A 15,145-nucleotide genomic window follows, 5' to 3' on the forward strand; every position below is an offset into this window, starting at 1 on the left:
CCCTCGAGCGTTGACATCATGCTATGCAAACACAGGAAAAAAGTTTTCTATTGCTTTTATAAAACAACTTTCCCGAGAAAAAAGAAAAACTCTTTGTTTAGGTTACTGATTAAAAGAGAGATTCTTACTAGTCGCAAAGTCTTGTACATGAAGCTTAATGTACGTGTAATCAGTTCTTGTTTTGCAATAAAGATGCTTTCCAAAAAAGGGTTTTTCTCGCTTAAAATGTCAGCTTAAGCGAAAAAAATTGGCACAGCATGTTTGTAAAGATTTTCCAAGTTTCATTCGACGAGGGAATGGGTAAATAAAGTAAATTTGTCGAGTTTTCAACTGTGTGATTAGCGCGCGAAGAGCAAAACATCATGACTCCACACATGTTTACATACTCTCATGCAAACACATCTCTCGGCCAATCAGAGCGCGCGCGTACTATCTTAGTTATAAATACCTCTTATTAGCCGGGTTTTCGGTCCGTACTGTAAATTACGGACCGAGATTTTTTACCATCGATTTATGGCCCGAGCGCGAAGCGCGCGGGTTATAAATCGATGGAAAAAAATCTTGGTCCGTAATTTACAGTACGGACCGAAAAAAACGAGGCTAATAAGATGTTTATTATACGGCTTCTTCCTGTTTGAGGGACCGGAAACAAGTGCAGGCCGCATGATTTGACAGTCATTTGACAGGCATCAAAAAGGAATGTTTTTATTGGCGCACGAAAACAATAGCACATAACAAAGGCTCTCCGAGAAAGTAAAAAAAAAATTCGCCTTGTTGAAAAAGTTTTTTCGGTCAAAACTGCGAGCAATGTAAGTTTTAGCTCTTTAGAATGTAACGCTGGGGTATTTTGGAAACCGGACACTGTATCTGTCTAAAAGTCGTTTCCATCTTTCCACTGTTTGTCCTTGTAAAAAAAAGAAAAAAAAAACACTGCAAAAGGCAAAGAAGCTTTTCAAGGTGAGTTTGTTGTTAAAGATGAAACAACAACAACATGATATTAATTTGAGGAGGACTCGGAAAAAAAATCCGAGTCCCAGATGGGATTTGAACCCACGACCCTCCGTGATCTAGTGATCTAGTGATCTCCGTGATCTCCGTGATCTCCGTGATCTCCGTGATCTAGACTAGATCACGGAGGGTCGTGGGTTCAAATCCCATCTGGGACTCGGATTTTTTTTTCCGAGTCCTCCTCAAATTAATATCATGTTGAGTTTGTTGTTACCGTCGAAGGATTCGCTTGTTAATTGTTTTTGAGAAAACCTCTCTTTCTGCCAGTTCATTCACGTCTTCAATTGTAATCTGCGTTAAAATTTTCAAACACTAACTAGAATTCTCTTCCTCGGTAAGGTTACTATTCAGTTTCTACATCAGCTTCGTTCTCATTAAAACAAAGCTAGGTTATTGGAAAGGCAAAGTCAACATCCCAGTCCTCAGGGTTTACAGACATATTTTAAAGTTTATTCGGTCAAAACTAAGAGCACTGTAAGTATTCACTCGTTAATGTGATGCTGGAGTCTTTTGAAAACTGGACATCGTGTCTGGCTCGAACTCGCTTCTATCTCTCTTTCGTCGGTCTTTGAAAAAACACTGCAAATGGCAAAGAAGTTTGTTAAGGTGATCGGGTGCAGGTATGTTATCATATTTGTCGAAGGAATTACTCATTTTCTCTTAGGCAAAACATCTCGAATCTCTGCCAGTCGATTTTCGTCTTCTCAACTGTGTACTACGATAAAATTTTCAAACACTGACTAGAATCCTCTTCGATAAGATTACAAGTTAGTTTCTTCATTGCCTTCGTTCACAAATAAACGCAGTTTAAAATGTTGAAGGCCAAAGTCAACATCCAAGTCCTCACCGTTGACAGTCGTCTTATAACTTTAGTTAAAAATTTTTTCCGAGGAAAAGATATTTAGAACTCCGAAATGAGCGATTTTTTTAAAAATTTTGGTCCGTATAGCAAGTTACGGACCGCAAATTGACCAATCGCATGGCGAAAACAGACTGAGCCATATACTAAACATTGTTATCAGCTGTACAGTAGTCTTTGGGCCTGTTTACATGGAGGTGGGGGACCCCAGATAGGTGAGGTAACGTGCCGCGGGTCACCCCGCCTATCACGTAAACGTGATCAAATTAAAATTTGAGATTATGTGGACTGGCGGGTTTCCCACCAAAGCGGGTTTCCTCACCTACTTAAGGTCGTCCATTTACGAGCAATTTATTTGTAAACGTCAAAATACACAGTGCATAAGGAAATGTACCGAAGCTTATTAAATTTTTCTCCAAAAATGCGGCGCTCATTAGAGGACGGCGCTTAAAACGTAAAGCTCAGTTAGATATAAGAAAAAGATTCCACACAAATTTTCTCAGGGAGCACTAACCAAAATATTTTTTGGCGATTTTTGTAGGCAGAGCTTCAAAACTTAAGAATGTTGGTTTTAACTGTTTAAGCTTTTAATCCATGTCCATCCTTGCCATCCGTTGCAACAGAAGACAGGAAAAAAATTTCAATGCCTAAATTACATAATTCTATAAACATACCGTTAGCTGGTTACTAGAAGCAACAAAATAACTTGAAAGAAAACCGTAGTTCAACAGCTCTCAGGTGAATGATCAACACGTTTCAGCGCGAGAGATGGGCGAAGGGGAAGGCCGCGCGCGCTCCACGTCCGCTTCCTGCTCACCTAAAAAATTCGAAAAAAATAGCGCATGTTGAAGGTTAGCTGCAAACTTTAGCCCATGAAAATCCTTCGTCCGATAAAGCTGAGTCTGGGTTGCCGTGAACAGCAAAGTCATAAAGTGATGATTCAATCACAATCGTTTTTTCAGTAGAACAGCCGAGTTTGCTTTCTCTTCAACAAGAGAGAAAAATCATGTAAAGCAGTAGAAAATAACCAAACTTTTGTAATGAAAGAGGCAAGGATTAGAATTTAACGTAACGATTATACTGAAGTAAAAATGTCAGTTGTTTTTCCCCGCTGTAAGAAATTAATCACTTAATCGATTGTTAGACTGTTTGTAGATTATTGAAATTTGTAATTTGTAAAATAAATTAATATGCTGATGAAAAAGTCGCAATAAAATACAGGAAAGGAACAGTCCTTGTTTTCCCTTAACCTCTCACCTGCAATGTAAAATCTGCGGCAGAAAATCGAGAGACATTTTGTCACTTTACTCGTATTTTAATTTGGTCTTCTCTTTTACCAACAGTTCAGGATCCAGAAGGTCACCAATATAGACACCAGGGCTAGGTTGCATTAAACCTTCTTAAGATAAAAGGGCTCTTAAGTTTTGTTCTGGAACAATAACCTATTGTTTTGAAATTACAGTTACGAGTTCCCTTAATCTTAAGATGTTTTTTGCAACCCAACCCAGGCAACCAGCGACCCCAACACTTTTGAGTTTATGAATGGTCCGTCACCAGGGGTCAGTTTAACGATGAAAATTTACGAGTGTAAATTAACAAGAATAGTCATTAGCATAGACTTAAGAGTCTGAAAACAATAGCTGCACTTGTAAATTACCCTTGTAAAAGATTTATTGACTCCAGCTTACATCTCAAGTGTGGAAAAAATCCATGTCTGCATGACAGAATTTGAAAGGGAGTAGACTACAAACAGTCTCTCTTTTGCTCGAAAATCTGTGAGTGTTAACGTCAGCAAAAAAAAACTTTGGGGCAAAAGCTTATTTCTTTAGTTTGTTTTGTTTGTTTGTTTGCTTTTTACAGAAAGAAAGCCATATGATAATCTCCTTATTACCTTCGTTTTCTTGGTCCGTTTTTTAAATTAAGAATCTTCATTTACATATATACGCTTTCTCCCTTCATTTATAGTCCTTGCGCAAAGAAAAGGTGGTCCCCTAACTCGACTAATTTGAGTAATGTATTTCCATTCGGGATTTGCTTTCACCGAAAAGTCTCTGCCAAAGCCTGGAACGGTATCAGTTTCTTTAAAAGAAATGTATTAACGAATGAAATTTCCTTTTGGAACATTCCAGCAGAATTTCCTTTCCTTTTGGATTTGGTGGAACGACCCGAGAAGACGTGTTCCATTTACTTTTCAACCGGATTTTCCGAGAACCTAAGCCATGGAAAACAACCACACCACTTCAAGGCGATTCTGGAGAAACACACTATAGAAGGGCATGTACACCCATAAAAAAAACTAGTTAGTGGTAAAAAAGGATTAATACAGACAAGGTGCTGCTACCTTTAGGGTTTTACAGCTATAAACTAAAAACAAAAACAATGAAACGAAAGTATATCTGAATAAAGGCTGTATCAATACATCGAACTGTCGCGATAATATTAACGCTGCAATATATAGCGATGGATCGATAGCCAAAATGAAACATCGATAACATTCGCGATAGTGTAGCGAACTATCGATAGTTTCGATAGTTTCTATACTTCTAACATTTTGACTTGTTTGGAAAATAAAGGCAATTTTTTTTACCCATCTTTGATTCTTAAGGTGACAACAACGGTAAAAAAGAATGGTTTAGCGTCTTGATTCTCGAACCGCATGGTACCTGTATTCTATGACCAATAATTCTTAGTTATTTCTTTAAGTACAAGACATTAAGTAAAAACAGATATTTCTTAACACCTTCGCAATATTATTGCAATATTACCTCCGATCCACTATCGCAAAACTATCGCAATATCCGTGTGGCATTATTGCGTATTATTATTGCAATACAACTGCAACCGTTAAAATTTGGACCCCAATTAATAGTCACCCCTAACCTGAATACACCATTACCGCCTGCAGCGGGTCTTGAGGAAGGGTCCAGAGTTCCAGGCCCCTCTTTATTCTCAGGCCAAACTGAATGAAATAAAGGGTCTTTATTAAACACTCTAAACAACAGAAGTGCTTAGTTACAATTTTCCCGTAGAGACAATGATTACATGATCAGTTTAATAGTGTTCGATGATTGTCTATTACTGTTCTATTTGTTCTTTCAAGTGTTGTTCTACTGCGCCTTTTTTAGGAAGATAGAAGATAGGAAACTTTGTTAATTTCTCGGAGCCGTATAGCATGGGAAAAAACACCCATACTGATTTGGGGACATAATGCATAATTGGACTGATTACAACACTACCTATCTAAAAACGTGGCAGATGGAAAACACTTGTAGATAATTAGAAAAGATACATCTTTTTAAGTTCACCAACCGGAAGGAAGTCCACTCATTACAATATCAACTAGTTGTTGATCTCCTGTTGAAGAATGGAAAGACAAACCCCTTACAAGCTACTTCACGGCTTATAGCTAATGTAGTAGAGCATTCACGATGTCAGTGGCGTGAGGCCTCTGGGCACTGTCATACTCAAAGGAGTCTGTAAGAATCTGTTGCAAACAAGTTTCTGAAGGCAATCCCAACACAGGAGGCGATTTTTTCCTCTCCATGGCAGCCATCAAAAACTGGATATCTTAAAAAGAACCTCCACAATTCCCTCCCGATGCAGGCTTCTTTTCGTTCAACCAATCTTAAAACCAGCAATCGCGTTCGGTAAATAGTTCCAATAACGTACATGCCAGTGACCATACATCGGATTGAGTTGTTGCTTGTTTTTTCTGTAAAACGCATTCAGGGGCTATATAGCTTGGACTTCCAGCGATGGCAGTGCTGCGGCTTAAAGACTGTTCTGTCTTTAACTTACTGAGGCCCATGTCGCACAGCTTAGTTATAAGGGAGCCTTTGGCAACAAGAACATTCGCGGGCTTAATGTCCCTGTGCACGACGGGGGCTTTAAATTGTGCAAATACGCAACCGCCTGAGAAATCTGCCGCGCCACATTCATCTTGTCGTTCTCTTGAATGGTGAGTTTTGTGGACTCTTCGCCTTCGCCAAAAAGTACCTCGTCTAAATTACGACCATTAATGTACTCCGAAACAACGTAGATGGAATTCTTTAAAATCGACACGGCCATGATTTGTACAATGTTTGGATGTCGAATCATGTCATGGACCCGAACTTCTGTTTCGATCACAGACTGAAGACGTCTGGCATTTCGCAATTTCAAAACCTTGACGGCCACGTCAGTTCCCGCCCAAGAGCCTTTGAAGACCACACCAAACGAACCGCGCCCAATTTCTTCAGAAAATGTAATTTCCTCCTTATCCAACACTGGTACAGCTGGAACCGCTGCATTGCCTTTCTGCATTGTTTCCTGTTCGCCGGCATGACCACCATCACAGGTACCTTCATGTAAACCTTCCTCAGGAACCTTTTCTCCGGATGGTGATTGCGAGGTTCTTGACAAGCGTATTGGGCGAATCTCAATTGGATCGGAGACTTCTCTCTCATCACCAAGAGAGACCTCTACAGTGTAGCTTCCAGGCTTATTAACTGGTAGGCAACAAAGTGGATGCCCTTCTTTAATCTTAACGCCATTCCGAAACCACACAAAACGCGCACCATGAGTCATGTGGCATGACACCACTACCCCAATTACCAGTTGGTCGCCATCATAGCCCCAGATTTCCGATGGGCAAGAGCCCATCAAATGGAGCCTCAATCTCCATTAATTTCTTGAGTCAACCCTTTCCCGAGTAGATTTATAAATAGAACGGCTTGTTTCCCGCGAAAAGTGTCATATTTCCGTGAGTCTCCTATGTCACCGTGAAAAAAATAAAGTTGCATGAAGTCGAACACATTAGCCCGTCCTTCGACCGTTTTCCTTTTTTACTATACGTCCATTTTTACAATTTTACAGCTGCTGGAATCTGGGTATCATGAAATAAAAGTTAATGAACTACCCGACTAAGACTGAGCATGAAGCGATCGGACAAAGGCAGCGAACTGAGGGTCACGGAAAGGTTATCTTTGCGAGTGTTTTTGCTTTTGGTTTTTTTTTTTGCCGCTTTACATGTACCTTGAAAAGAGTCGATGATTAAGCATCTGTGGACGATTTGGAACTTTTCGATGATCAGCGCCGAAAAAGTGCCAGGATCATTTGATTTTTGTCATCACCGTGGAGTGGATTTCGCCAGTTTAGCACCGCATGCAAAAGCGATGACCTAAGTAGCAACTAACGAGCAATGCTTCAGTTCCGAAATTTGAGAAATTGCAGTCTTCCTTTACAACTGACTTGTATCACCATGAGAGTTGCCTGATGAAACTGGCACTTGAAAAGTTGAACAGAAAACAACAGTTGTTCGACCGTGAATAATTTGCTAACGGAGGAATTTGTGACATCGCGCTCTAGTCCAAAGACCCACTTATCTCAAGAAAAACAAAATGGATTGTATCTGCGCCAAAAGAATTATGACTGACTAACAGGACAATTCTCAGCAGTTAATGCAGAAGTTTAGGCTTAATTCTTTCCTCCGAATTCGCATCTGTGGATCACTTTTTTGCGAGCAAACAATGGCTGGGCCCGGCGTTACAGAACATAGCAGGGAATCTTCACACTATCTGACGGACAAAACAACCACAAGGACTACAAGTATTTATTCAGATAAACGCATTTCGGAAAAAAAAGCCTTGAAAAACTAGAAATTTGATTAATATTGAGTCACTTAGCCGAAATAAGAACCTTAACGCTCAAAAAAATTGGCTTAAGAAAACGAATCCTGTCAGAACTACAGACTGCAGGTAGTAGTTAATCATTATGCATGTAACAGACCAGCTTCATGGCCTCTAACTGTGAGACAAGCAACCAAAATGAAGATTAACATAGTCAGAGTGTAAAACTCTCCACAGTACAATCTACCCACTAGAAAGAAAAGAAAGAAAATCTCTGAGGGGTGAAAACGCTAAAGTCACGTTTTCACTAGCTTATGATTGTGTTTGGCCTGTCAACACCGAATTTCCTGCTGTTCGATGAAGTACAATAGCAGTGTCATTTCGTTGTTGTGATTGGCTCTTCCCACCGTCGGCGCGCGAAGTCTCCCCTGGGAACCGTTCTAATTATAAATCTACTCGGGAAAGGGTTGACTTCAAGGGCATTTATGGGGGATGGAGGCTCCATTTGATGGGCTCCTGCGATGGGTTATGGAGGATTAGACGCTTTGAATTCTCAACCGCCTGAGGGAACTCATACTTGAAATCTGGCGGCTCGTTAGACGATGGCTTTGCAGAATCATCGTAGGGCTTGTCGAGAAAGCACTTATCACCTTTGTTGATACCCACAACGGTAAACCCGTTTTCCAGGGGGCGATACTCATCTAAGGGAGTGTCCCTGGTTAACGGTTGTGAAAACGAGTTAGTATGATAGCACTGTTCCCTTGAAAACAAAACTGTGGTGAGAAGGACTTCCGAAAAAGATGATTCTGTAACAGATTCATAAGTTATTAATAGGCGATGGTCACCTACATTTTCAACAGTACACAAAGTTCCTTCGCCCCCTTCAATAGCTGGTGCGTAGAGTGGGCTTTGGCTTCTTGATGAGTTTCTCATAGGCGTACTACTCTTCATCTCTAAACTTTGAAATTCCTCTGACATCTCTGTTTTGCTACATCCCATAAATACTCCCAACTGCGATGTGGATGGTCGTTCGGCTTTGTCTTATAGACAATAGGATACCAGGCCAGAATCTTCGGCTTGATTTAGGTTGCAGGGGGACGACTCCTCCTTGTCGTCTTGTGTTGACATCAGGTACACGTGACATTTGCTTGCAAACAGACAGCGAGATCTCAAATATTCTTGAAATGTACATTTTTCAAGACCCGGTGTAAACATCGCATTTCACATGTGCCAAATTTAACTCAGGTATTGAATGCATAGGAAGTTCGGCGTTTAACTAAAATTAAATTCGACAACGCGACTTCTGTGGCATCTTCGACTGAGCCAGTCAAATCTCGACAGAAGTTCAACCGTTGTCTTTTGTGCCGAATCAAATTTTTAAATCATGTTTAATTTATCATAACCCACAATTCTCAATTTTTTCCCAACTCTATAAAAACTCGCTCATGATTCGACGTCTAAAATGGCGGATTTACTTATTCAAGTAGAACCAAATAGGTATCAGACTCGGCACATGTGAAATTTGACGTTTAAACCGGGTCTAACGAGATGCTATTTGCACGATTAAACCTTCAATTTAAACTCTAAAGTTTCTTGCAAAATTCGTTATTATAAAAAGGAGTTATAATTATTTAAAAAATTGTCCAAAATATATTAATAAATCAACACTTTAAACCAGTCGAGTCAAAATTATTTAATTTACTTTATTCTAGTAATTCTAGCATCTTCGGGAATTAAACGTCATCCCATTCGATTCCGATAATTCCTCGGGGATCATTTCGGGTCGCGTACATATCTTCAATAGCACCATACTTGGACCCACCCTCCGGAGAGAAAAGTTTTCTTGCCTTCATCTTGAGGGATTCAACAGTGATCTGTTCATCATCATTGTAATAGAAGTCTCGAACACCTCCACCGTCCTTTGGTTTTTATCTGCTTGTATCGCGAATCCGCGCTTGATCGGTGGAGCCAACCTATATAAAGCATGCAGCGCCTCACTACCGCTGGTTTCTTGGGCATTGCAACGTTCACCGTCTTAGACTTTTGTTTTTCTGCTTTATTTCCTCTTTGTGCTTTTATTTTCTCTACCAAGTCATTAATTCGTTCTTCCCTTTCCACTGGGGAAAAATTGATTGATACATTGTTTATAACCTGAAGTGCAGGGGGATCCTAACAATTTTTCTATAGTACCTGGGGGAAACTCCCTACATTTGTCTGTACGGGAAGGCTCCAGCCCAAAGGCTTCAGGTAAAAAAGGTAGGGATTTCACTTGTTGCCGGAACCATATGAAAGGATTGGGAAATCAAGTTTTTTCGGTTTGTAAGAAGGCCCGAAAGGGATTACAGATGCATTTTATATCTTTAAAAAGTCGAAAAAACTGTCTGGTTTGCAGTCTCTTCATATTTCAAAGACAGCGCATTTACAGCAGTTTGGAAGGTATAAAAAAAGCGCTACTTTTTCTGTCAATAATCGGGTTTTGATAAAAGGGGAAGGGGTTGGACCTCATTGTGGAGCCTCTCCGTATAAAACGTATATAATCAAGGTTCTCCTTTCTTCATGTTGACATATTACTGGGGAGGGAACACCGTTCGCCGTCATTAAAGAAGGTTAGTTCTATAGTGGTTTTGTTTTATTGGAAAAGGATGCGGAAACTGGTTTCCATTCCTGTTAACTAGCTTTAACGGTGTAATTTTTTTTATTAAAATTAACCTACTTTCTGTTATATTCTGACTATTTTACGATAGCGACCCGGGTATTTACAGTCAAGTGAATAACATTTTAGTAAATCCATACCCCTGACTGGCTTTTCCAGGAACGGCTTCAACACAGCTATTGCCCGATGGCTAACCTCATCGTCTCAAATTGTGCGTCTGAGATCATTTTTACAGCAGGCAAACTGTACACCTGACAATATATAGTGCAAAAACAAAAGATACGGCGTACGTCCTTTCGTCGCGTACGTCCTTTCGTCGTAGATAAACCATATATAGATTTAGGGTCACGATAACGGCAAACTTTCTGAAATTCGGAAATGGCCGCATATACACTGTTCGCGAAATAAATCATGACGATGAAAGAGACATGGAGCAACTTATTACTTTTGTGGCAAAGATATTGAGTAACTGAGTAATAAACGACAAGTAAAGGGAAAACATGGTCAGGTGGCACAATTTTTTTGTGAACGTGATTCTTTGGATAGTTATTGTTCTTTATTACATAAAAAAATCCTTTATTGGTTTTTTTTATCTCTTCTATCAAGGACGCGAAAAACTTGTAGAGGTTTTTAGAGGCATGTGTTCCCGATTTTTTGCATGCATTTTTTCATTGCTAAATGTCAAGACACAACTTGTACTGCGTAATCGGGAGCTATTGCCTTGATGAATTCAATTTCTTTTGATCTAGGATTTGAATAAAGTTTAGGCGTAATGATTTTAATCCTATGATCATGTATGATCAATCTATTATTAAAGAGCTTCCTTTCATATTATTAAAACAATTCAGAACAGATCGCTTCAAGCATTATTATTGATTTCAATTTTTTGGCACTTTCTTACCGCGAACTTTCATAAAAGAAAGATAATAAATGGTTTGTCGCGGCTTAGTAAGAATAGCGCTATTACAAAGGCAGACATTAACTGACACACCATAATTCGACCGCGCGATCAATTAAAACTGTTACAGTGTGGATTGGGGACGCGGCATTTGCCCTCTTTTTTCGTCCCCACCGCGGGGCATTTGACATCTCAAATGTCCCAGCCACCGGGAATTTCCCATCCAAGGAAAAAAGAGATGCCAATGCCCAGGAGTTAGCCCGGAAGGGAGGGGGCACGGCGCAGTTGGATTTGACTGATGCACTGCAAACATTTTCTGTAAGACTCACTGATTGCCCATCCCCCGCCTTTTGCGTTGTTTATTGTTTACCAATAGGCCAAGAAATGAGTTACTCGGCATCTTGCGCATCCTGTGCCTTGAATAGGCCCTTTGCAGCTAGCTCTTCACGTGGTACAAAACCGCCACGCTGGAGAGCAAAAGTCGCACTGGGACAAGACAAATAAAAGACATACACAGGAGCATATATAATTGTAAATGGTAATTTTCTCTGTTTGTCTTGTCCCAGTGCGACTTTTGCTCTCCAGCACGGCGGTTTTGTACCACGTGAATGGCTAGCTGCAAAGGGCCTATCTGTTCAGGTACTACCTGTGTTTTTACCGTCCTCCCCGGGGAAGAGGCAGGGAGCTTGCGTGACTGAGGCAGGAGACAAATTTGAATCCCACGCCTGAAACACAACGTTTTATAACAGATTAACTGGACCTTATAAACCAAACTTATGCTTGTCAAAAACTCTTTTCAGTTCAACACAGTGTTCGTCCATGAAAACTCTGAGCTGAATTGAGAAGCATAATCTTTTTAACAAGCAAGCTTTTTTGATGTAATGATGTCACACAACACGGTTAAGAATGATTGAAATGAGCATATTATTATTCACCAGGGTGTTCTATATGAATACAACTAGTGGCCCAGTAAAGGTGCAAATTTGAATAACCTTTTGCAAAAACATCTCCTTATTTTGAAACAAACGCTCGGGCACAAGCGGTATAATGCTGATCCACGCAAAGCTCCCCATTTAGTGGAAGAGCTTTGCATGTTATTTCTGAGTTCAAAATAAAACAGTTGCGAGACTCAAAAGCTTGTTGACACTTTCGGCGCAAGCATAAGTGCGGAGACATTTTTATTCCACAACTACAACCGACCCAACAAATAAATTTGTCTCTATTTTATATCAAGATTATACGTCAGTTTGTTGTTCCTTATTTTACGTCCCAGCATTTACACGTAGAATTAGTTAGTTCACGCAATACCTCGTGCTCACGCCAAGGTCAATGACTTTCCTACAGGATCTTCGCTTAAATCCATCCAGTTTTGTTTTCTGTCGGTGTTGTATTATCTTTCAAAACCACCGCCTTTATTCTCTCACATTAGATATTTTTTTGCCAGGGAAAGCGTTAATATGTGTCCTGTATATGAGAACATGCTATTTCTAACTGTTACAGTCTGAATGTTTAACTGTAAATATCAGGGGCGTAGCGTGGGATTTTGAAGATGTACGCACGAGAAAAAAATTTTCCTAAGCGCCGAAGGCGCTTATATCTAGGGGGGTCTGGGGTCATGCTCCCCCAGAAAATTTTGAAATTTAGGGTCTCGGAAATTCCATCTCCTGGTTTTTCTGCGGGGCATTTTCAATAAATAATGCGGCAAAAATTCAGTGGAAAGTTGTACAAAAACAATGAAGACAGGTCACAAGCAAAGGGCGAGGCGTCGACGGGCAAACTCCGTTACCAAACTGTCAATCCACGTTCTCATGTTTATGTATATGAGAGATTGTTAGGGAGCTTAATCTTTCGTCCGTCATCGTACTTCGCAGAGGAGATTTTAGTCTCTTCATGCTACTGAAGCTACGTTCGGCAGTGCATGTAGACGTTGTTTAGTTGTCTTGTTAATTACGTTGAATTAATCGTGTATCGATTTTCGAGCCATATGTGTCTCCAGCCATATGTGTCTCACGAAACACACGAAAACACTACAGAAGCCAGTGATAACGCTCCTCAAGTCGCAGAAATATTCATAGGATTCTCTAACAGTTTCTTCGGAAAATCAATCACTGGGGCTTCACTGTTTGACCTCACAAGTATATTCCTAATCTCCTTTGACGGCAAATACGTTTTGTTCTGAAGCCACACGTCATGGCATAGTAACCTCTCCTTCAAGAATACCTGCGGGGGTGGGAAAACTGGTGAGGCTGGTTGACCTTGAGGGAGGGGTACATGACGCGTTTTTCCTTTTTTTGCTTACCACTCAAATGCATTAGCCATTATTAGTGGCCAGCACTCAATGATTGATGCTTGGATAATGGGAATTCTAATAAAAAACGCCAATATAATGTGAAAATATGAAATTATTAGCCAGCAAATTTAATGAGAAAAATTTTTTTCTCAGATCTCAGCTGTACGCACGGGCGTACGTGCGTATATGGACGCTACGCCCCTGAATATGTCGAAAATACCCCAAATACAAAAAGGTTATTAACACACAGAATTCAACTTACCTCCTCATCCATATTAGCAAGCTTTTCAATCCGACTCAGTCCGTTTTAAGCAGCGGCAATCTCGCGCCATTCGGAAGTCGGAAGTTGGAAGTTGGAAGTTGGAAGTCGGAAGTCGGAAGTCGGAAGTCGGAAGTCGGAAGACCCTTCTCGGCTTTCGTACGAGACGAATTTTATTTCGTTTAAGTTTCGCTTGTGCACATGCTGGCAATCTTGTGATCTTCACTGAAACAGGTAAATAATTACTATCACGGCCGCAAGGTGAGTAATTACAAATCTTGACATAAAGAAAACGTTTTAGCTATAAATGGTTATAAGGACCAGCTCATGATCAGTCGCTAATGAAACTATTAAACATTATGGCGTTACTGTCAATAAAGCCGAGGAACTTCGAACAGGACAATTAATCATTTTACTCGTAGAAATGTTAAGCTTTGTGTGTTATAAACCCGACACGTGTAAATATAAGCCGGCTTACAAAAATTCTGGATCTTTCCTCAGGAAATATCTGTAAACTTGAGAATAAAATATATATGCATGCAGAGCGATATTTCAAGAGAAAAATTGATCCTTATTTGCCTGGGTCTAACAAATACTGGGGCATTGATTTACCTGTGTTTAACAAATACATCAAATACGCTAGGGTGTTAAATTTGCCTGTGTCTAACAAATACCGTAATTTGCCTATGTTTAACAAATACACTGGGGCATTAATTTGCCTGTTTTTAACAAATACACTGGGGCATTAATTTACCTGTGTCTAATAGATACCCTTGGACATTGATTTGCCTGCGTTTAACAAAACACACTGGGGCATTAATTTGCCCGTGTCTCACAAAATGAACTGGGGCATTAATTTGCCTGTGTTTAACAAATACACTGGGGCATTAATTTGCCTGTGTTTAACAAATACACTGGGGCATTAATTTGTCCGTGTCTAGCAAATACACTGGAGCATTAATGGCCTGTGTCTAACAACAACACAGGCGCATTTATTTTCCGGTTTCTAACGAATAAACGTTTGAAGTATTTACTTCTCTCTAACAAATTTATTTATGTAATCCTTTACCAATACAATGGCAACTACGATTAAGGCATTTAAAACTGAAAATTCCGGTGATGTATATTTTTTAACCAAGCCGGCACGAAACCTTTAGCCACGAAAAATATAACAGCAAAGAAAGAGTAGCCCTGTCCCATTGTTTTATTGTATTACACATCAGGCGTTCAAGAAAACTCGTATACCTTATTAAAGTATAAATAAGGAAAATAAATAAATAAATGAGGAAATTTGCCGCTAAAACGTATCAGGATTAATCCGGCTTACAACACCTTCTTAAGGCTTGTCTTCTTTTTAGTGTGGTTCCTCTTTCAGCTCCTACTGTGATTTAGGTAAAAAAAATTTTACCTAAGCAGCGGGGACCCAAATTCCTCAACCGGTCTAAGCCTGTCATAAGTGTTCAATGAAGGCTTCGATGTCAGGTTTACTCATGTCCCATAGGGAAAAGGTATCGTGTATGTAGCATTTCCAAACTGTTGTTCTAAAGACAGTTTTGCTTAGGGTTGTTATTT

The 15,145-nt window shown here is 39.9% G+C and overlaps 1 protein-coding gene and 1 pseudogene across 1 annotated transcript in view; one reads left to right on the forward strand and one right to left on the reverse strand.

The window, feature by feature from the left end:
- Positions 1–15,145, forward strand: part of LOC140932201 (uncharacterized) — a 214,225-nt gene that overhangs the window by 99,617 nt on the left and 99,463 nt on the right. The window lies entirely within an intron of this gene.
- Positions 5,493–6,433, reverse strand: LOC140929966 (uncharacterized; annotated as a pseudogene).

Source organism: Porites lutea, chromosome 3 (assembly GCF_958299795.1).
Source record: "Porites lutea chromosome 3, jaPorLute2.1, whole genome shotgun sequence".
Taxonomy (NCBI): Eukaryota; Metazoa; Cnidaria; class Anthozoa; order Scleractinia; family Poritidae; genus Porites; species Porites lutea.